Source organism: Hyaena hyaena, unplaced genomic scaffold, assembly GCF_003009895.1.
Source record: "Hyaena hyaena isolate Hyena2069 unplaced genomic scaffold, ASM300989v1 scaffold_251, whole genome shotgun sequence".
Lineage (NCBI taxonomy): Eukaryota > Metazoa > Chordata > Mammalia > Carnivora > Hyaenidae > Hyaena > Hyaena hyaena.
This window is the reverse complement of record NW_024080883.1, coordinates 1,280,156-1,295,760: the sequence shown is the minus strand read 5'-3', so window position 1 is coordinate 1,295,760 and position 15,605 is coordinate 1,280,156. Positions and strand designations below refer to the sequence as shown.

The 15,605-nt window shown below is 35.9% G+C and overlaps 1 protein-coding gene across 1 annotated transcript in view; it reads left to right on the top strand.

The window, feature by feature from the left end:
- LOC120240261 (protein IQ-DOMAIN 14-like) overlaps nucleotides 1-15,199 on the top strand; it is a 51,282-nt gene extending 36,083 nt beyond the window's left edge. The window contains exons 3-4 of the mRNA XM_039244973.1: nucleotides 14,673-14,684; nucleotides 15,150-15,199. The gene's annotated coding sequence lies outside the window, so the exon portion shown is untranslated. The remainder of the gene's footprint in view (nucleotides 1-14,672; nucleotides 14,685-15,149) is intronic.
- The last annotated feature ends 406 nt before the right edge of the window (nucleotides 15,200-15,605 follow it).

Below are 15,605 nucleotides of genomic sequence, written 5' to 3'. Positions count from 1 at the left end.
TGTGTGAAGAAGATGGGGTACCACTTGTGACAGATAACGGGGGAAGGAGCAGAGTAGGGCAGGGATGCTGGAATGGCACTTGTGAAAGGAGAGGCAGAAAGAAGCAGAATCAAGCTAGGAATGCTTCAGACAGATGATACAATGACACAAATCTTATGAAGAATTAGCCAGTACTAAATGAGTTCCAGAGCAAAGATTGCCTGTAGTGGAGCCCTGCATTGGCTATAAATGGCCAGACTGTAACCTCCCTGTCTCCACCACGTTCAATGTCTGGGTCTGCCTAGACATGCACATGGCCTTAGCTTGAAAGTTGAGGTGAATTGTGCAGGAACTATATTGGATATTGTCAGCTAATTGCACTTCTTGCAGCTGAATAGCAAGCTCTTTCTTGAAAAGAGAGGAAATGGTGCATTCCCATGGTCAGCACAGTGTATATTAAATTTTTCTTAATTGGAATTTCTTTACAATTCCAACTTAAATACCCTAGGTAGATATTGTTTTATTCAGGATACGTTCACTTTCTAGTTAGTAAACTATAGCCCACATAAAGACTAAACAACCCAGCTTGAAATACTAAATTTTTATCAACAGGATTTAGAGAAGAGAGAGGATTATAGTAGGTTGAGCAATTAAAATTTGATGTGCTGGATCAGGTCAACTATTAGAAAATACAGGTGCTGCCAGCCCATTTTTCACATTCATGGAACACTTGGCCGATTGATCACAACACTCTTCTTCATGAGTTGTGTTGTCTGCCTCAAAATTATTCTCAGCATAGTGATCCAGACAGCCACTACCAATCTATCAATGTTGACGCCTAAGATGAAACCAATTTATCATCCCAGTGCTAGGTAATAGGGGCAAATATAGGTCTTTGAGCAGGTGTGTGTGCACAAATGTGTGTGTGTGAATGCTAGCGAGACCATGGAAGTAAGGGAGACATAATGAAAATGAACACTTGGACTTGTTTATCCTTCAGGGAGTTATGTTCCAAACTTTTTATTTATAAGTCAGAACACTCCCCTCACCCAAAAGCAATGTTATAAATAAGAATTATACAGAAAAGTCAACACCTAAATTCCTATTTCCTTGTACATAAGCATTAGTGAAGATGCTTTTGAATCCTAACACAAAAGAAAATCCATTGGCCTTAAGAAATAAGGGTTATTTTTTTCTCACATAATAAATTTGTAGGGAGGCAACTGCTAGCATAGGTTCAGGGTTTTAACATTGCATCCCCATAATCCTGTTGCTGTTTTCCTCTTGGTTCCATAATGGCTATTGTAAGTACAAGCATGTCATCAATGCCAGGAGAATGTGGAAATGGAGTACCCCCATTCATCAGGAAAGAAAAGCTGTCTAAGTTGCCTCCCCCAGAAGGCTTCCATTTACATCTCATGGGCAGACAAGATCATGTGACTATTTCTAGCTTTAAGAAAAATGAAGAATGTGCATACTTCATTTTCCAGCCTCTATGGTGGGAGGCAGCAAGGATAAAAGGGTTGGGAGCAGCTCTTGAACAGGTAGCCACTGGCCAATGGCATTTATACTTAAAGGTTAGCAGTAATCAGATTTTAGAGGTTAAAGTGATGGTCAGATGTTTTTGAGCAATGATGGAAATACTCTGTGTTCATTCTGCTTTTTCCCACTTTCCAATAAAAAAAGCTTAATAAAAATAATATGTCTCTTTACAAGTACTTTTGTTGAATGAGGTCAGTTCTACATATAACAGATTTAGCAAAATAAATTCTTATTTTGAGCTTCTGTTGACCTATGTCTTAAAGTCTAGTCTTTGGATAATTTTGAACCAAGATACTGTTAATACATTACCATTCATGATAGGATTAACCCAACAACTCACCACAAACTAAAACAAGAATTCTGAAATTAAATAGACAATGAATTATACTTAAAGGTGCAAATGTCAGAAGTTGAAATCTCTCTCATTATTAACAACACTCAAAATGTACAGCATATTTACTAAAAATTCCAGAAGTTCCAAACTGTCTCTATGTCTTAGTAGGTCACATGCCAAGTTGACAATCCTTTGGTGCTATTCTTAGTAGAATAGAGAATTAAGTCCTTGGTGAACTCTAATAATGTGTTAATTCTAGATCATGATACCATATTTTAGTAATCCTTAGTAATACACTTTGTGGGTTGCTAGAAAGTTTGTCTCATCATATGTAAAAAAAATAATCTAGGGTGTTGCACACCATTTTCTTCTAGGAACTAAAGGAGGGAAATGTGGGGAATCAGTTTTTGGTCCATCCATAGGATAGAATGTTTGACCATATAAAGAATTCAGGATGGAGAAGAAGATAACTCTGGTTTGAAGTCAACGGCTGAATCTGAATTTTCATTCCACCTCTGACTTCTTAGGGCAAGTCTGTTTAACCTCTCAAAAGCTCACTTTCCTTATCAGTAGACCAGAAATACTAATATAGAAACTTTTCTACTTACAATCAAGTTGTAAGTGAGTCTATTTGTTGAAAAGTCCAAAGTGACTAAGCTTGCAGTCCCAAATGCATTTCCAAGAATAGGAGCATGAATCAGTTTCTTAGAACTTTTAATTAAGGCCAGTGTTCTTGTTCATACATCTCCTATGTCACATGGGCCTAGCTAAGTGAATAATGCTTGGCACAAAGAAGGATTGAGTGAGTGACATCTTTCCCCCCAAATCTTCCTTGTTAGCATCTACTGGAAGTCTCTGGAGGAAAACAACTGCCTTTTGCGGGAGGGGGGGGGGGCATCTCCTAGTGTCAGGGCTGCTTTAGCAGCCACGGCTTCCATCCTTATCACCTCACCCATTGTGTAGATGGAAACCGCATTGGAAGAGGCCAGAGAAAAGAGTTTTAGCAGCAGGTCCTCATCTGCTAATCCTTAAACTTCTCCAATGCTCAGCCCTTTGTGGAATTCACATGAGACTCCAGCAGTGTCCCTATTCCATTTTTCTTTTTGGTATTGCCCATTGGCACAGGGACAGCACTTTTGTACATTCCATGATTTGTTCTTTGTCCTTCAGAATCATTTCTACTCTTGAATAATTCATTCAATATTCACATGAAACATTCCTCCTTTTCTGACCACTTTTAATTTAAAAAAATCTCTTCTGTTTCCATGGTAATTGTATATCTTGACAAGGGCCTTTAACACTATCACTGCTCTTGGACTGATTAGACCTGATATGGTTAATGATGTTTGGAAAAATGTCTCAAAATAAACACAAAATCAGCAAAATGTTGATGGCAAAAAGTACAGATTTATAGTCCAAAAGCACACATTATCTGCTGGTACCATGTAGTGTGTTCTCATAGGAAAGCTTTGTTTTTATCTGTGAACATCAATAGGTTGAAAGTCTGTAAACAGAAAAGCATCTGTAACTAATCTACTTTCCTCAGAGATTTGTTGTTGGGATAAAATAAAAGTAAAAGTGTAAAATCTTATTCAGATCTTTGTTATAATTTCCATGAAGCATTCCTCATTTCCACACTTCCATGTTGGAACATCAGGGACAGATCTTTGTCCCACTGCAAAAGTGGGAACTCTAAACTTAATCTCTCTTCATTCCAAACATATGAGCATGTGTGCATGCATGCATCCACCTGCACACACACACACACACACACACACACACACACACACACACACACCCCACTATCAGGAGGAGAGATAGGGATCCTGGTTCACAGAATTCACATGTCTCCCAGCAAGAAAAGGAGTAGCTGCTGGTCACTTCTCTTCATTTTCACAAGACCAAACTTCCTGTTGTTTGGAAACAAATCATTTGAAAAATGTTTTGAATTGGATTTAAAAAAGACACAGGTTGAGATTAGGGTTGAGACTTTTATTATATCCTAGAGTGCCTCTATAAATTGTGTTGCAGTGATGTTTAATTGAAAGCTTTTCTAGATAATAAATAGGAGACTCATTTACTGGCACTTCTAAAATGCTATGGGAATGAGTAATGTAGATGCCAGCACATGTTCATGTAATCAAATAATGAACGACCAATTTTTATGTTGAATTTTAGAATCACACAGTTATAAACAATTTACATAGAAGGAGAGGGTCATAGAGATAACCTTTAGGAAAACAAGATGAATTTTTCCAGCCAAGCTTGTCTTGGCGCACAACTACCTTAGACATATTGTCAGATTTTATGAAGATATTTTTCCTCTCACACTTCACTTTCAGTATCTAGAAGCCAAGTTGAAGCATTTTCCGTGATGAGTGGGACTTGTAAGGACTAGTTCAAAAGTAGAGTAGGCTTTTAGCAAAACTTTAATGTAGGGAAAATTATTCATTTAGCCTGCATCTTGTTTCTGTGTCTTGAGTCTTGAGTCTAAGCCCTATCCTCACCCCCAGGCACCGAACTCTATGCAGACACAAAATTCCCCCACAGAAGCAGTGCTCTGAGGAAATAAATATTAAAATTGTTAAATTTTAGATGGCTGCAAAAGGAAAATTAACCCCAGGGCTTCAGTTTGTGGACATTAATCTCTCCTAATGCCCACAGTTTTTATTTTTGTTTTGCTCTAGAAGTGTTTTTCTTCTGAGTAAGTGGTTTGCATTTTAACAAGGGTAAATAAATGCCTAGTTCAAAAGAGTGGCACCATGGGATTGTTAAAATACACTTCCTCCAGGAAGTATCTCCAGGCTCCCTCCATCCTCACAGGTTAGATGTTCCCAGTAAGACTCTTAAGCAAAGTGTACTTTTCCTGTCATGGCACTTAGCACCCATTACTGTGATCATTTGTTTGTCTCTCTTCCAGTTCAACTGTGAGCTCCGAGTGTACAGATGTGTATTCATATACATATACTATTATATGAATATCCACCACGTAGCTCTGTGATTAAATACTTGGAGGACCTCAGGGCACCTGGCTGTCTCAGTTGGAAGAGCATGCAACTCTTGATCTCAGTGTTGTGGGTTTGAGCCCCTCCTTGAGTATAGAGATTACTTAAATAAATAAAAAGCAAAAAACAATACTTGGAGGACCTCAATAAATACTTTTGGATTGAAGAATGACTGAACAGTGCTAAGAATTTCAAGACTTCTAGAAAAGTGATAGGGTGAGGGAAGAAGAATGAAATATTTTAGAAGTCAGATGGCTTTCATTAATGCCTCCTACTTAGTTATTTTATAAGGCTAGAGGGTCTTGCTGACAACCTCTGAAAATGAAGATAACAGATACAGATTTCAGTATCACTTTTAATGCTTTAGAAACCCACTCAGCATTGAATGTAGGTGGTTAAGGACTATAGACTTGATCTTCTAGAGCCACAGATTCCTTGAATATATGGACATTATACAGAAAGTGCCATTATACATGGCATTCTCTATAAATCCTGAGAGAATCTTCAGTTCTTGGGAAGAAATATAACTGTTGGGGAGGAAAACTTTTACTTTACACTGCAAGATTCTTTTGGCTGGTCTAAGACTTTAAGTGGCATGAAACACATTAACAGGAGGAAATCAAATTTAATTACACAGGTAGAGGGATTCCTTAAGAATATGAGGCCCACAGCAGTTTGGCTATTGAGGTTTCTATGCCATTCAGAGATAAGAAGAGATTAAAGGTTTGGGACTTCAAAGGAAAGAAAGACAATTCACAGGAAAATGGAAAAGAGTAAACAAATGTTTGCTGGGCCATACAGAAATATTGGGACACCGACAGAAATTATAACAGACTTTGCTAAGTTCCTCCCTGTCTACCACCCCTAGTTCATATTATACTGTAGGTATCTATGGTGACATCTCCCTTCCTGAGCAGGTCCTCTGTCTATATTCTTCTAGGCATTTAGGGGAGAGGCAAAGGAAAAATTTCTTGAAACTTCTATTTCTTAAAAGTGATTAGCCTAAAATAATCCACATGCCGAAGAGACACTTTTTGGGGGTGGCAACTTTTATTGCTCTATAGTCCTGCCTCTATAACTGGAAGTTTCAAAGTCCAGAAGTTAGTTGGTAGATTGTTTCCTCTCATTGAACCAGTCTCTTAGTCCTGACAATAGGTTGGTCAGTTCAGTTAAACTCATTTCAGGAGACAGTGATGGAGGTGTGCTCCTGAAGTTGGGCCTATGGTTCAAGTAATCAGGTATTAAATAAGAGACATTTCTATGGAAAAATTTTTTTTAAAGAAAGAAAACAATGGTTAATGATTGGAGCAAATTATAAACCCAGTTTCTGAGTTCTGAAGATAGCCAGTAAAGAAGATATATAGATGTTTAGCTCAGAGCAGTTTTAGGTGAAATGAAGGCAAGCAGTGGCAATCATATATATTCCTGGTTTTCATTTTGAATGTCTCTGGTAATCTTTCTGAGTTGCCACACAACAACTGCTATGAACATGCTGCCATGGTAATTTCTCTAAAGTTTATATCAAGTTATTCATATTTAGTTTGTAGGGCTTCAGGAAAAGGCAGTTTTAGTTCTTAGTGGTTGCAAGTCAAAAGGGTGGAAGAAAAATTGAAAATGTTAGTTTGGAGAGTTGTAGCCAAGCATCAGAGGAAGCTAGAAGAATTCATAATATAGTCCAGTTGAAAATGAACAGTACTAGAATTTAATATCCACAAAGGTCTGCTATTGGAATATCATTTTTCTCCCTATAATCAGCCTCATTTCTACCAAAGATAGCCAAAGTAACACTAATCTGTTTGCCAAATAAGTCTAATTTTACTAAACCTGGCCTGATTGTCTATGTAAGTGCAGCAAGAATAGTAATTGATCATTTAGGCTTTTATATTTATTTATTCATTTTTTTCATATATGCTCTTTTAAATCTGCTTTGCTAGAACTTTTTATAAAGAATCTTGAGACTGAACTTTTAACAGCCTCTTGAGCCTAAGAAGCTAAGCCAAATACTTACCATCAGACTTTCCCTGCAATACCTATAGATTTGGGTTAATTGCTCTTAAGGTTCCCGCACCTGCTAGAAAGTAATCTTTTTATTCACCTGGGAATGCTACTGGAAACTCTGTAAGCAAGGTTTCAGGTTCATACTTCAAAGGGACTCTATTGGCTCCATAAAGTCAAACTTAGTTCCTTAAAGCTGTCCAGTCATATGTGAGTCTATGCCCACCTCTCTCAACTATGACATTCCAGTCAAAGCCTTGGTAATATAACCTGTGTTTCTAATTGTGTCAATTTGTTCACAAAAAAATATACTTTATCAAATTGCTGTAAGTCATCATTAGCTAAAGAGAAAAAAATATGTTTAAGTCTAGAAAGCAAAACATTGTTAATTTTTTTTAATGTTTATTTATTGTTGAGAGAGTATGTGTGTGAACTGGGGACAGCCAGCAAGAGACAGAAACACAGAATCTGAAGCAGGCTCTAGGCTCTGAGCTGTCAGCACAGAGCAGGACTCAAACTCATGAGTTGTGAGATCATGCATGACCTGAGCTGAAGTCAGACGCTTAACTGACTGAGCCACCCAGGGGCCCTGAAAGCAAAACATTTTTAGGGGTACCTCAGTGGCTCAGCTGGTTAAATGTACGACTTCAGCTCATGTCATGATCTCGTAGTTTGTTGGGTTCGAGCCCTGCGTCTGGCTGTGTGCTGCCAGCTTAGAGCCTGGAGCCTGCTTCTGGATTCTGTGTCTCCCCATCTCTCTGCCCCTCCCCTGCACATGCTCTGTCTCTCTCTGTTTCTCAATAATAAATGTTTAAAAAATTTAAATCTGCAATAAACATCATAAAAATTGTAATAATTCTTATCAGTTAATTCAGCCCCATATTATTAATTTTGTTCTGCTTGAATCCAGTTTTTCCATTAGTTCTGGAAATTCTTGTCCAAAAAACTAAAGTCCAAAACTTTAGTTTTATGGTCTTAAAGTTATCAGAAATGTGTATTCTACAGGCTTTTCTATGAATTTTCAGTGAGATGAGCATTTTTGTAGGAATTCTTTTTGTAAAAGCATCTGAGTAAATGAATACTGTCTGTAAATAAAAAATGCTTAAAGATAGTATGGTTAAGGGTCTGATTAGAATTCATTACAATGCAATTGATGAGGAAACTTGGTTATTTCTATAACATAACATTTTAGGATAATAACTAGAATTATGATTGATAACATTATACCAGGATATATCACAATTTTAGGAATTTAATACAATTTCTAGAACACTTACATTAATAGTATTTACCTATTATAATATAACCACTTGACAGTGCTTCCTTTGTAATTTAACATATCAAATAGGCTTAATTCGTTTACTCACTCTTTAGTAGGAAGAAAGAACAAATCTTTTGTGATTTCTCAGGAACCATCTGAAAAATCCCAAAGCTGTTTTGAAGTCTAAAAGACTTCATCTAGATTTTGGTTTTTTAGAAGTTTGTCAAAAATATAAAAAATGTTGTAAAATGTTTTGTCAAATTGGGTCATAAATCCCTGTGAACCAATAGTTAGGTATCCACTTAACTGTGATGACAAAGATTTTATAGGCAAATACAGAAAGTTAAATGGCCATAAAAAGGAAAAATTTAGCTCTTTTAATATTGAGACAATTCATTTTCTTAAACAATCAAGGACCTGATAAAGTCAACATGAAGCACAGGACATTATTTTGATAAAACACAGCATTTTTGTTTTCTAGGCAGATTACTTTAAGAAAAAAGAAAAACCCTTTAAAATCTCTTATTATAAATAGTATTTATAAATAGCATACCAATAGTCCAAGAAAACTTTGTTCTTTTAGCAGGCAGGAAAACCAAATTCTAATTGTGCACTAGTATACTTTTGATATTAAAACTTACTCTTAAATAAGTTTATTTTGACCTCAGCCAGCTGGACTATACATTAAAATTCCATTTCAAAGATCCCATTTCCACAAACCTTGTAGAACTTTCTTTTATACATTGAGATTTTGTCCTTTCCCCTTTTCCATAACCAGTTTTACTCTAGGACAAATTTACTTTTATTTCCCTTAACAAAAACATTTTCATACCTCATACTTTTTTTACCCAAAGTATATCTACTTTCCTTGTAGATACATTCTACCTCCCTTATTATTTCTAGTAGCTTTAACCACATATATTAATCAGAATTATTAATTCTTAGAAACTTTAATATCTAGTGAAAACTAGTAATCAATTATGAGCTATTATATCAGTATTCTTTATTTTTTTTCTTCCAAGATTTTACTTAAATTCCAGTTAGTTAACATATAGTGTAGTTTTGGTTTCAGGAGTAGAATTTAGTGATTCATCACTTACATATAACACCCAATGCTCATCACAAGTATTCTTCTTAATCTCCCACCACCCATTTAGCCCATCCTCCCACCCACCTCCCCTCAAGCAACCCTCATTTTGTTTTCTATCGTTAAGAATCTCTTGTAGTTTGCCTTTCTTTCTGTTTTTTATCTTACTTTATTTTTCCTTCCCTCCCCCTATGTTCATCTGCTTTTTTCTTAAATTCTACGTGAGTGAAATCATATGGTATTTGTCTTTCTCTGACTTATTTTGTTTAGCATAATATACTCTAGTTCCATCCACATTGTTGCAAATAGCAAAGCTTCATTCTTTTTGATGGCTGAGTAATATTCTATTGTATTTATATACCACATCTTCTTTATCCACTCATAAATCAATGGACATTTGGGCTCTTTCCATAATTTGGCTATTGTTGATAGTGCTGCTATAAACATTGGGGTGCATGTGCCCCTCTGAATCTGTGTTTTTGTATTCTTTGGATAAATATCAAGTAGTGCAATTATTGGGTCATAGAGCAGTTCTATCTTTAACTTTCAAAAGAACTCCATATTGTTCTCCAGAGTGGCTACTCTGGTATACTTTCCCATGAACAGAGTAAGAGAGTTCCCCTTTCTTTGCATTCTTGACATTTGTTTCCTGTGGTTAATTTTCACCATCCTGACAGGTGTGTGGTGGTATCTCATTGTGGTTTTGATTTGTATTTCTTTGATGATGAGTGCTATTGAGCATTTTTTCGTGTGTCTGTTAGCCATCTGGATGTATTCTTTGGGGAAGTATCAGTTCATGTCTTCTGTCCATTTCTTAACTGGATTATTTATTTTTGGGGTGTTGAGTTTGATAAGTTCTCTACTGATTTTGGATACTAGCCCTGAATCTGATATGTTATTTGCAAATATCTATTCCCATTCTGTAGGTTTATCAGCATTCTTTAGAAGTTCAAATTTATGAATAGATTTCATAATTTCTAAAAACATGTATCTTCATAATACAATCTTCTAATAAAGCATAAAACATATTTATTAACAGACCCAAATTTATCTTACAGTAGATAAACCTATATTTAGTAGTTAATGTTTCATTATTTTATCTTATTTGGATGATCTAGGTTTTCAATAAATTTCCATTATTTAACTTAAGCAAAACTCTTAAGTTCCAGGTTGTCACAAAGATTTTGGAAATTATTTTTAAGTACACATACTGTAAAACATATTTTTGCTAAAAAGTTCACCTAAAAACATCTCTCTAAATAATTTGCTCCAAAAATTATGTTTAAATCACCCATGAAATCTCTATGAGACATTAGACAAAATTAGCCATCATTTTAAGTTATTGTTTGATGACAAATTTTGCAACAGAGATAACAAACTTACTGCCTAATAAACTCAAGTAGAATAAAAAGTTGTATGTCTCCATTATAGTCAATGTTGATAACTCTAAGACATGCCTATTTTGATAAAACCAACAACCTTAAGTTGGCTTTTCATACTGAATATTTTTCTAAACCATATAAACCTGAAATTGATTTGGATAAGTTTCTATTTTATTTTTGAGGATTTTTATGAATACTAAATTTATATGAGTGCTTAATTTTCTTTAAGCCAACTAAATAGACCTCTTTTACAAATTAATTTTGGTAATGCCATCTAGAAGTAGAAAAACACCATATTTTTAACATACAGACATATACATATAGACAAACACAGAGATTTTATGGTTTCTATTATTATTATTATTATTATCATTATTATTACATTTAGAGAGAGAGCACATGAGCTGGGCTTGGGGAAGAGGGAGGGAGTGAGGGAGGGAGTTAGGGAGGGAGAGAGAGAGAGAGAGAGAGAGAGAGAATCCCAAGCAGGCTTCATGCTCAGTGTGGAGCCTGATGCAGGGCTCAATTTCATGACTACAAGATCATGACCTGAGCCAAAATCAAGAGTTGGATGCTTAACTGACTGAGCCACCTAGGCTCCTTGTTATTGTTTCTATTTTAAAACAGTATAGTTATAAAATCACTAGTTATAAATAACAGTTGGAATAATTTAAGTTTATTCACTAAAATCCTTTACTATTTGTGGAGAAGACTTTCAAGATTTTTATTTGTCCCTGGGAATAATCTTAAGGAGGTTATGGTCTAGAGTTTAGGCAAGAGAGTTTGTATTTTTAAAAGACTCTTTTTCTTTTCTTTTGTATTTTTAAAAGACTCTTTTTCTTTTCTTTTCTTTTCTTTACTTTTCTTTTCTTTTCTTTTCTTTTTTCTTTTCTTTTCTTTTTTCTTTTCTTTTCTTTTCTTTTTTCTTTTCTTTTCTTTTCTTTTCTTGTTTTCTTGTCTTGTCTTGTCTTGTCTTGTCTTAGGTGAGTATGGACATTGTTTTAGATACCTCCTGGGGTGTTACATTTGAAAGACATGGTAAGATTTGTTTTTTCAAGAGACTGAAAAAGAATACAAGTTCCTCCAAGAAGGACTTTGCTTTCCTAAGGCCAATAATTGACAAGCCTTTTGAGATTAATTGGTGAGGTTTTAGGATTGGTAAAAAGGCATGGATGGACTTTGGATTGCCTGTAGAGTTGATTTGTTTTTTTGTTTTAGTTTTGTAAAGATTTGTAAGATAAGGACAGTTACTTTCATTATTTTTCATTTCTTCTTATCCTTCTAATGTCTTGATTTTTTTTTTTCAATACTTGCAAATGTCTGAAAGCAAGTATGAGGGGATCTGAGTGGACTTTGATTTTTGTTCTATGTCCAATCTGTTCTTTCATCTTATTAAGGAGTCCCTAAGGCTAGCCATTATACCAATCAGACAAGTGTTTAAGAGAGAGCTCTCCAAAACTTTTTTCTTTCAAATATAGTCAATTTAAGAGGTTCATTGTCTGGCCCATTGATGAGTAGAATCTTATATTAATCTCAGTAGCGACTTAAACCACTAAGCTTTTTTATGGCTTGACCATGGATGTAAGATATGTCCCCAAAGGAAAGTGAAAACAAACAGTCCTCAGAAGATTCAGAAAGTTTGCTCCCAAAGTTAGTCTAAGAAAGATGTAGCCACAAATGGGGTGACTCTCACATTTCTGTCCAGCCTTATTTAGCTGAAAATAAAGTGCAACCCACATTTCTGTCTGGTTGAGTTGAAAAAGGACCTTTATGAACTGGATTTCCTTATGACAAATTCCCCTGAGAGTTGGCACATTTGGACAAAAAGAATGCTGACTATTGGATCTGTAACCTGTTGGGCCACCTGCCAGATGCATGCCAGTATAAGCATCCTCAAGCTAGCAGCTACCAGAGAGAATATTCTTACTGGTCATAAAGCTAATCTCTCAAGACATAGAACAAGATGAGAAGAAAACTTAATCAGAACTGTGGGTCACCATTTCTTATGACAAATGACACAAAAGACAGAGACAAAAAAAAAGAAAGAAAAAGAAAAAACAATGACCATCTCTGTGAGGAAAAGGATCAATAGAAAATAACAATACTCATAATAAATTTTTACCAAAGTCACTATACCCAAGGTAATAGTTCCATAAATACTTTCTCCTACTAATCTAAATGTAGATAAAGAAAAGGACTCTCAGTACTCTTGTTTCCATTAGAGCCTGAAGGCACAGACTGGGAGAGTGGTGTGGTAAGAATTCTTACCTTCTCCTGGCCTTTTTGTCAGAAGTTCCAGAATCTCTCAGCTGCAGCAGTCCTGGAGTGAGCAGCATTCAGTCAGTTAAAGTTTATTCTGCTGGCTACTCCACTGTTGGGGAGGAAGAATTTTTATCTACCCTTCAAGATTCTTTTGGCTGGTCTAAAAGTTAAATTGACATGAGACAGATGAACAAGAGAAAATGAAATTTAATTACAGATGTCTGGGGGCTCCATAAGAATATGAAGCCCACAGGCAGTCAGGCAATTGAGGCTTATATGCCATCCAGAGCTAAGGAGATGGGGTGGGGATGGGGGGGGGGAGGTGGAGGGATAAGGGGGCTGGGACAGCTCACAGGAAAGAATAAAGACAATTCACAGGAAGAGTAAATGTTTGGTAAACAAATGTTTGCTGGGCCATACAGAAGCAATGGAATACAGGAAGGAATTTTAGCAAACAGACTTTGCTAGTTTCCTCCCTGGCTTCCACCCCTAGTTTATATTATACTGTAGGTATTTATGGTGATAGCTCCCTTACTCAAGCAGTTCCTCTCTCTGTATTCTTCTAGGCAGTTAGGGGAGTGGCAAAAAAGAAATACTTCTTGAGCCTGTGACTTAAAAATAATCAGCCTAAAATAATTTTCACGCAAGGAGATACATTTTGGGGTGGCAAATTTTGTTCCCCTACATAAATTGTATCAGAACTGCACTGTACATTATATGTATATGTGTATGTATATGTATATGTATATGCATACATATGTAGTTTATCAATGCAACTGTAGATCTTAGTAATATGGCATTCAGTAATTTTTAGTTCATTTTTTTTTCTCTTTTCCCTTTTTCTCTACCCTTCCCTCTCCTTCTCCTTCCTTTTATTTCTTTTGCCTTTATGATATTTCATGTTAAAAAATCTCTTTTGATGCTGTTATAGGTAAATATATATGGACCAAGTGGACCAATACATAAATTAATACATAAAGTGGCCAAATCCCATTAAAAGTGTCTAACTTCTATGAGTTTATTTCAATCCAAATGTGTTACGTGTTTCATTTACACACACACACACACACACACACACACACACACACACACTTCTCCCAACATCCCTACTCTATAATAATTTGACTGCTATTTTTTGGATGAGTAAAGAAATTCAGGTAAGTTAGGTAGCTTGGCCAATGAAAACTAAAATGTGGAACATGAATTTAAAGCTAAATTGTCTGGCTCACACACACACACACACACACACACTTCTCCCAACATCCCTACTCTATAATAATTTGACTGCTATTTTTTGGATGAGTAAAGAAATTCAGGTAAGTTAGGTAGCTTGGCCAATGAAAACTAAAATGTGGAACATGAATTTAAAGCTAAATTGTCTGGCTCACACACACACACACACACACACACTTCTCCCAACATCCCTACTCTATAATAATTTGACTGCTATTTTTTGGATGAGTAAAGAAATTCAGGTAAGTTAGGTAGCTTGGCCAATGAAAACTAAAATGTGGAACATGAATTTAAAGCTAAATTGTCTGGCTCCAAAGCCTATAGTCTGTTCCCTGCATATCTTGGGAGATAATACGTACAAAGTAGGACAAAATCAATGTTGTAATTATTGTTTAGCTTAGATAAAGATGTAATGTCCTCATTCGTAATGGAGTACACATCCCTACTCTGGAAGAAGAGATTGTTTTAAAGCTATAAGATACCAGGGATAACTCAGAAGGTATCCATGCACAAATGAAAACCCAGTCGCTTTATGGTTTTCTTTTTCCTTTGACTGCCCACTGGATGCAACGACCACATTCCTGGCATGAAGATCTCATCCATGGTGAGTATTTCTGAATTGGTACCTGAGACTTGAAGGCTTATGTGGGTTTTTCTAGGATGCTGTACACCTATACCCTTCCACAGGGTATCTGCCCAGGTGAACAGCATGCCGATGGTGCCAGCCAGACTCTACTGCTCCTACTTCTCCATATTTTACTTACAATATGACTTGGTACAGGATCAGAATGTTGATATATTTTAATTTGCTCATATGCCAAATCACAGTGTTTGTATTTGCAACTCTGAGAATTAATGGAGAGAATAAATAAAGTTAGAATTCATATTCCATGAAGTACTTTGAGCTTCACTAAAATGGGAGATATACAAGACATTACATTTAGAAATTGTTTAGGAGCAGCAAATGGAAAGAAGCAACATTTTGCTTTAAAAAAAAAACACATCACAACCCCTTCATTATGTGCAGCACACAATTTAACAGGTGTGTGATTTATTCATTTATTCACAGATTCATGGACTAACCATTCCATCACAGCGCTATTGTCTGTGAAGCAAAACACATTTACAACAAACTGTATCAGCTTCTTCAGAGTGACTGAGTTAGCTGATCTCCAGAAATCCTTCACTGCCAGTTGAAAAAGAGGGTTAATAATCACCAAAATGGTAAACATGAATAATTAAACTTTACCTCATTAAAGTCTTTTCTGTCTTTGGATTTCTGGGCCATCTATAACCAGTGCTTGATATGAAAGGAAAAACAATTATGTATTATTTCCACTAGAGAAGTGATGAAATACAATAATTTCTCCGCATGGATCTAGAATGGTCAGTGGCCCTCTTGGGAAAGGTGTTCTATAGCCTGCCCCTTCTTGCTAACTTATTTCTTCTCTTGAGAAGAAGACGGTTTTCCTGATTGATGAATGTAGGGACAGCATGCCATCTACTTGGCCACATTTCTTTACTG